We start from the raw sequence: 9,180 nt of genomic DNA on the forward strand, positions 1-9,180 counted from the left end.
GGGCTACATTCCTCTTAATGAGATGATCAAATCACAAGCTAAAATCTTGCCGAATTTAATATCCAGATTTGACATTTAAACTCTCTCAATTCTTGTATTCTGAATATGCTATCTTAGAATCAAGGGAAATCAAAGGATGTAAATGAACTCAGTATGAATAAATATGATGATTGTTCTCTCTACACACTCTCTTTGTTATGATTAAATAAGACAATTTTTTAAATTGAATACATTTGTTTCTTGTCGAAACACCCTTCTCTCTCTTTTTTTATTTTTTTTTAAATTTTTTGTGGTGTTGTGTGCATGGGTGTGCGTGTGAGTTTGGCCATCCCAATGGGCCACACTTGGACGGTTTGAATGGCATACAAATATTACAATGGGCCCACAGTAGAGCCATGGTCTACTGATCATGCTGATATCTATGTTTTCTCCTCATCCAGGTCTTTATGACCTCAAGGACAAGTTGAATCGCTGGTGATCATCATAGTGGGGCTATAGCCAATGGGTTAGGTGGCAAACATCATCACAATGGAGCTTACTATCAGTGGGTCCTATATCATAATCATCATCAATTTCAAATAGGAAACAAATCAATAACATAAGTGAAGGGGGTGTACTCACCTTAATGGATTAGATGGATGGTTGAGATGGATGGAAGGGATGGGATTGATGGCCCACCAAGATCACTACTCTCTCTCTTTCTCTCATGGTAGGAAAATGGTGAAAATGTTGAGGATTGAAGGGGTATTTGTAAAGATTTACTAAAATTGTGGTTAGGTTAGATTAATGTGGTTATGATTAACTTAGACAAGGATTATAGCAAGTAATGCATGATTAGGACTTAATGGTAGATAAAATGAGACATGGGGTGGCATGGCATGATAACATCATGCATAAGGTGTTGTATGAAGAAGGGTTGACTTTAGATACATATGAGAGAGGGGTGGTATAGGTGTGTGACAGCACACACATAGGTAGAGATTCTCTCACCCATTTGTGGCATGGTGCATGTGTGTATAGCATGTGCTATGCACATGTGTAAAATGAAATATATGGCGTCATGCGCACATGATATACCAGCGATTCTTCGCGGCATATCTCACTAATGGAGCATCGTACAGATGCACAGGTGGTACCTCCACGATCCCGATGATGAGGCGGTCGATATGAAATAGGTTTTGAGGCCTTGGGGTTCCAGTCAGTTAGGTTTACACTATGCACGGCTAGTTTAGGTCTCGCCAAGGGCGTCGATCATCATGCACATAGGTATAGAAAATGGTATAGAATGGATGAGGTCTTACTGGCAACGATGCTAAAAACTTGTTCATAACCCCATGTGTTGGGTTGCAATGCAGCAATAATCTCAGTGAGACCGAGGTTGAATCTACAATGACTAATCTCATGTGTATTCTGAAAGCAACTAGAAAAAGATATGAATTTAAATCTGGAATTAAAGGGAATAATTGTGAAGTGTGTAATTAGAAACTTCAGAATTCAAAGGTGAAAATTAGGGTTTCCAAGGATCCACTTGTAGTAATCAGGGTGATTCCTTACTTAACTCAAGTAACACAATTGGAATTGGAGTCCTACCCTATCCAATTAGAAGATATAGCAATTAAGATCAAATTTGAACTTCCTTTGACCTAACTCTCAAAAGAGGAGAATTTTGATAATTGGCAGGGATTCTATCACCAAACCATGCCCATGAGATAATGGCAAACAACAGAATTTATCAATCCCATATTCTTAAAATAGGAAAAGAAGATACTCAAAGCTATTGCAGATCTACTATAATTTAAGTCATAATAAATCATTAAAAACTAAAAGTATTCCTTAAATATTAAACTAGAATTAAAGTAAGTTCAACAAAAAAATGAATCAAAGTAATAAAAACAACCCATCACACTACAAGCTTCACCTCTTAGCCTTAGCTAAGAGGTTTTGCCAACTATAGATATGATTGGACCAAAGTCTCTTTAGAAAAACATGAAAACAACCAAGGAAGAAAAAGAAAAACTCTTGGTGACGGCTTCTCCACATTTTGCTCTACTCCTTAAACCCTAGAAGATGCCTTGGAGCATCCTAGGAGTCCTATTAATAGTTGTGGAACTCCAACTTTCTCACCTAGTTGGAAAAATCTAGAAACCGCCTCAAATTTATGCAGTTTGTTAAAATAGACTTCACTCTGCACAGTTTTCCAAAATATACTTCACTTTGCGCCATTTCACAGAATGACCTAGAGTTTCAGAATATACCTTTTCAGGATAATTTCAGGAATATGTTTGTTTTTAGGACAATTTCAATATTCCTTTTCTTCACTTCAAATATTTAATTCTCTTCATTCCTCACTTGATTTTCTTGGATCTTTAGCATGTAAATTCTTCAATCTTGGTCTCCTAAGATCCATCCCTTGCCTTGGTGATTCTTAAGCATCAAATACATGCTTTTAGTACACTTTTTAATCCAAGATCTTAAAATCACCTTGCAACACAAACATGAGTAAACTAGAACATTAAGCATTATCATGTTCATAAAACCAAGATATAAATGGGTGATAATATGCAATATTTGACCCTTGACACAATTCCCAACCAACATTTTGCTAGTCTCGAGCAAAGTATGCGTGAAATAAATCTCAATGCTTAATGTCCAAAACCTCTCTAGGAAAACAATCTTTTGTACAGTCAAGTATATGAATGTGTAGAATTAAGATACAAACGTGGGGTTTTGAAAACTTAGAGTCGAACCACATAAGCAACCAATCAAGTAAATTCTGTCCATTAAATCGAGTATAATTTGCATATAAAGTTTTTTAATGTGCTTAGTGAAAATCAACTTACTTCTTGTACGAATACTATTAGTTCATCATGTTAGCAATACTCATCACTTCAAGATTACTTTGAAATTCAAGTACTGATTTTGAATTGAACTTATCCCATTTTCCTTCTTTTTCCAGTCTTTAATTTTATATCGACGGTCAATTTTTTATTCATTCTTTCTACTTTTGCATTCTTTTCCATATTTTTCATTCTTTTCATTCTTTTTCATGACCTCTTTGTTAATCTCCTGTTTTTTTATTAACTGGTTCTTTTCTTCTTTTAAGGTGGATAAAATTCTCCAGACTCGATTCTCACCATCTATCAATGATTCACATACTAACAATCAAAACTTTTAACATACCTTACAGAAGACAAATTGAATGTGTCTTATGATTTAGATTAACATGATATTCAAATTATCTCTTAATCAGTTGAGCGCAAGAACTTAGTTGGTAGTTTACTTAGTCGATCAAACTCGAACAATCCAAAATTCAATCTTTATTTTTATCTTACCCAACACATTCTTAAGTACACAATTCATCTCTTCCCAAACAAATTTCAACTTGAAACATTGAAAATTTTTAAAATTTTTACTCAAAACAGAGAAAATACTAATTAGTTCACCTAATCCCCCATCCCCAACCAAAAAATCTACATCGTCCTCAATGTAAAAGAAATAAGCATGTAATGTAAAAGAGGCAATGAAAAGAGAAGGGAAGTGATGGAAAGGTAATACCTGAAGAAGGAATTTTGAAGCTTTTCAAATGGTCTCAGTGTGAAGATAGGTTAGCATAAGAATTAAACCAACAGAAAGTAAATTATCCTAAACAGTGGAAAATAAACTATCCTAAACAGTGGAAAGCAAACTATCCTAATCCTAAATCATATGAAAGTGAATAAATTTACCTATACCTCCATCAAACTAAGAGGCCAATCCTGGTAAACAGGGTTAATCAGAGGTATTGTCATGTCCTCTAAATCAAAATTTTCAACAAATGGCTTTAAACGATGTCCATTTACTTTGAATTCATTGCCATTGTTTGGATTCTGAATCTTGACAGCCTCGTGAGGATAAACATTAGTAATAGTGTAAGGGTCAGTCCAACGAGATTGGAGTTTACCCAGAAAGAGATGTAATCAAGAATTGTACAAAAGGACCTTCTGACCTGGTGTGAATGATTTTCGAAGAATGTGTTGGTCATGAAACACCTTCATTTTGTCCATGTAAATTCTTGAGTTCTCGCATGCATTGTTCTGAATTTCCTCAAGTTCATTCAATTGAAGTTTGCACAGTGCACCAGCGTTGTCCAAATTAAAGTTCAGATTTTTAATCGCCTAGTAGGCCCTATGTTCTAACTCCACAGGTAAGTGGCAAGCCTTCCCATAGACATGTCTAAAGGAAGACATTCTAATAGGAGTCTTAAATGCAGTACGGTAAGCCCATAAAGCATCAGTTAAGCAGATTGACTAATCCTTGCAGTCAGGGTTAACTGATTTTTTCAGTATATGTTTAATTTCCCTATTAGAAATCTCAACTTGCCCACCTGTTTGCGGGTGTTATAGAGTGCTCACTTTGTGAGAGATGCCATATTTCTTCATTAAATTTGTGAATGGCCTATTGCAAAAGTGTAATCCTTCATCACTAATGATGGCTCGAGGCGTTCCAAACTGTGAAAAGATGTTTTCTTTTAAGAATTTAATGACAGTTTAATGGTCATTGTTCCGCATGGGATCGCTTCGACTCATTTAGTGACATAGTCTACTGATAGCAAAATACATAAATTTCTAAAGGATTGGGGGAATGGACCTATGAAATCGATGCCCCAACAATCAAATGCTTCAATGATCAGAATAGGGTTCAAGGGCATCATATTTCGACGAGACAATACTACTAATTTCTGACAACACTCACAAGCTTTACAAAACTCATGAGTATCCTTGAATATAATGGGCCAGTAAAAGCCAAACCGTAAACTTTTAGCCGTGGTCTTTTTAGTAGAAAAGTGACCGCCACAGGCCTAAGAATGACATAAGGAGATGAAACATTAGTGTTCATTATTTGGCACACATCTCCTTAAGATTTTTAAGACCCGTATCCTAGTCTGTACCGTTCCGTAGGCTTTCGCGATCCCTCCGGTTGAATTCCGCAATCCTCGACCCATATTAGACATTCGCACACGATCCTAAGCGGGGTCCCGCATACCGAAGTTAGCTTGAACTGAAACTTGTACCTTATCGACCGAGCTGTCGCTGCGGTTCCAACGCCGCGACTTGCGCATCGATTCGATACCTAGGCTAGAAGTTGTAGGTCTGCGTTCATTTTGAGAAAAATGTCGCGCGTTGCGAATTTTGAGGGAATCTCTACAATGTGTTCTATCAATCAATCAATCACCAAAGTCAAGTACATACTATACCCTAAGTACATCAACCCATCCCTCCTTTTCCCTTAAGTCAACTCTCTCTCCCTTCACCATCCCTCTTTTACAATTTTTCAAACAAACCCATCCCCTTTTTACAAAAAAATCAAACTCACCCATACCTCCCATCCCCTTCCTTACATCATCCCATCCATATCATCCCATCACCCCTTTTCCTTTCTCATTTCTCAAATCTCCCAAGCATCCCACGTCCAACCTCTCTTCTCTCCCAGATAACAATAATAAGTATGACCCACTTTCCCCACCCTCTCATCTCTCATCCCCACCATCAAAACCCCATCAACCACCTTCAAAAGAGAAGGCAAGGAGCTAAGGAGGCTAAGGGACCAAGGAGAAGGCCGATAGGTGGGTGATCCACCATTAATTTCAATCTTAGGGCCACTTGATGTGGGACCCCAATGATGTATGCAATGTATAGAGGGGCCCATAGTGGCGGGGACCCTCTATCTCACCGCATATATATATATATATATATATATATATATATATATATATATATATATATATATCTTTTTCTGCCTAGAATGTTGTGGGCCCCACCGAATTGTGTTAAATCTACACCATCCATCAAACGGAGTGGCCCACCACATATCAGGGAAATCCCACCCACTAGACCTAAATATATGTAATATATTTATATTATATAATATATATATATATATATATATATATACACACACATAAACATCTATGGTGGGCCACGTCCATGTGGGAACCACCATGATACTTGTGTTATTCCACACCGTCCAGCATCCAGAGACGCTGGACATGGTTCAACAGAGAAGTGTGAACTGGATAGGGACGTGGCTAACAGTGAAGCGTAAACTGACGTTGGGGTGTACTAGGCTTGGGGTGGACCATGCATGCAGGCCCCACCTTGATGTGTATATATATAATCCAAGCCGTCCATTCCGTTCCCCAGCTCATTTTAGACGTTGAGCCAAAAAATGAAGCTGATCCCATTTTTTTGGTGGGCTATACCATAGGAAATAGTGGTGTTTACCGTTGAAAACCACCTGGATCTTTTTACTCATCAAAAACAGGCCACATATTGGACTCATTTGGTCAATCTTAAGCCGTATGATCCAATGGTTGGAGCAGATTCGTCTGATGCGGGCCCCACATGGGAAAAACCACAGGATTTCAGTTTTCAAAAAAAAATATTAGGCAGCAGCTTTTGCTGCTGGCGCTGACACCACCCAAGGACGCAACAACGTCCTACACTAGGCAGGCAGGGACCCACGGTCCTAGCCGTGGGCCCCACCGTGATGTGTGTGAACATCACCACCGTGCATTTTGATGGGCCTCCTTCTGACTATGGGCCACCCCTAAAATCAGCCGTATTTGGATCTCAGGTGGCCCACGTCGCAGAAAACAGTTGGATTGAACGTCTGCTATTGAAACCCTTTTAGGTTGCAAATGTTTTGGATTAGATATGATATTTGTTTTTACTCTTCATCCATGTCCGTGTGACCTCATCAACGGGCTGGGTGGAAAACGAACAACATGATGGGCCCCTGATCCGTGTGACCTCACCAACAGGTTGGGGTGCAAATAAACATTATGGTGGACCCCTGGTCTGTGTGACCTCATCAGCAGGCTGGATGGAAAATAAACATTATGGTGGGCCCTAGATGGGACCCACTGATGTATGTACTGTGATCCACACCTTCCATAGTGTGGGCCCCCACCATGAGGTATGTACCTCATCTATGTCGTCCATCCTTCCCATATAGAATCCACCATGATGCATGGGTTACATCCAAGCCGTCCAACCATTTTTAAAAGATCATTTTAAGGCTTGAGACTAAAAATAAGACAGATCTAGGATCAAGTGGACCACGTTATAGAAAATAGTGGATTTGGACATCTACCATTAAACCCTTAGAAATTTTAATGGTGAAAATCCTCATCACCACTTATATTTGGGTGTGGCCCATTTGATATATGCGAGGCCCATTGTTGAGGCCCACCTTAAATTGTATAAGGCCCATTGCAATGTACATAAGGCCCGTTGGTGTGGCTCTCTAATACGGCCCACTTGATGAACATAAGGCCCATGTGATACGGCCCATTTGATGTACTTAAGGCCCAGTGGGATGTATTTAGGTCCATTGCAATGTGTAATTCCTCCATGATGTATATAATGGTGTTTGTAACGGGCCTTACCTTGGGAGCAATGATGGTTTGACGTCCACATTGTATGGATGATGCTGGTTAAAAGTTCGCATTGTCACTCTCTCAAAGGCCCATTGATAGGCCCATACTTGTAGTGTGTAGGCCGTCTAGGCCCATTTTCGCTATGCATAGAGCCCATCACTATATAACATGCTTAGTATATATCCATGATTCATGATCATACGCATCATATGTATGCTTGATATGAGGAGCAACTGATCATAGCATATGCCCTCAGGCAGATTGTTTATGGGCTCCCTGATATGTGGAGTTGCCCTTCATGAGCGCGCGGTATGCGCAGGATTTGTTGTATGTCTGGTAGAGTGATTCATGCACTTACATGTGTGTCATTATGATTATTGTATGCCCATCAGGGCCATAGCCTCCACAGACACATCGTGGGTGGTCGGATTAGATACCAGAAATACTGTTTCTAGCATCAGGGCGCCATAGATGTCCCTGGGTGAAAATCCCTGAACCCGATGGTACTAGAGGATGACTCCAATGTCGAGACCGAGTGGATACATGAGCGCGCGAGGGCCGTATACCAGTAGGCCACGTTTATCACTATGTCGTGGTCGGTTGAAAAAGGGTGTGACCTTACCCGCCTGAGTGAGGGGGCAATTCTAGGTTGAGTTTGACTAGCTTGAGGGATCAATTCGCTATCAACGAGCTGGGCCCGATATTGGCAGGCGGATAGTGAGGTCTCTTCCACTCTCCCAGTTGTGCATCCGGATAGGGGCGGCAAGCTGACATAGTGTACTAGACCTCGGTGATTATCCAGAATGAGAACTGTACTGATATTTGATGAGTTGTATGAGGATCTGGATGAGGATTGGCATGCTTAAGTTGTATCTCACATCGCATGGTCTTGATATGGCCGATAGCATTCATATCTTGCACCGCATAGCCTTGGTATGACTGTTTGCATTCATGTACTCATTAACATGATTCTGCATTACTCTGACCTTGCATTCTGAATACGTTTATATTACGCACACACTTACACCACCCTCTAAGCTTTCTATAAGCTTATGCATGATTGATGCGAACAGGTGACGCCAGGATGCAACCATAGTCTCGTCGTGGTTGGAGCGTGCAGCCAAGCTTTTGGAGTTTTTGTTACTTTCATTATATTGTATTTCCCCTTTCTTACGCCTTGTACTCAAAGTTTTTTATCATAGTGGATTTTGTGATGGTGTTCTTGTGGTTATTGTTCGTGGGTTATGTTCATGATTATGCTTGTACAGAATCAAAATCATATTTGAAATCCTCCTTATAGGATCCCAGGGTCGGAACTTGGTGTATAGATGCCAGGAGCCGAGAATGGGGTACTACGGAGGTTGTCGGCGCCGGATTCGGCGATCGGGAATTTTGTGAGCCCGATTTTCAAGTTCAGAGCGTGACAGAAGTTGGTATCAGAGCATAACTTGGGAATAACTGAGGACAACATCACATGTTTGCTATGAGTTTAGGACGATTAGGTTCCGAGTGCATAACCTTTCTATTGAGTTCCCTAACGTGCCTTCGAGAGTTTTCAAGGATTGATAGGTGCCTTTGTTCTTTTCTATAGGACATGCCGCACAGGAGAGTGACTCGATCGACTCCTGCTCCGCCACCTGAGGCTCCCGCTTTGCACCTGCGGCTCCCATTTCACCCCCAGAGATCCCTGCTCCACGGCTTGAGGATGTCATTCCTCCACCCGAGGCCAGTGCAAATCCGACCGTACCTGTGAGTGCCTCTCA

This window comes from Magnolia sinica, chromosome 15 (assembly GCF_029962835.1).
Source record: "Magnolia sinica isolate HGM2019 chromosome 15, MsV1, whole genome shotgun sequence".
Taxonomy (NCBI): Eukaryota; Viridiplantae; Streptophyta; class Magnoliopsida; order Magnoliales; family Magnoliaceae; genus Magnolia; species Magnolia sinica.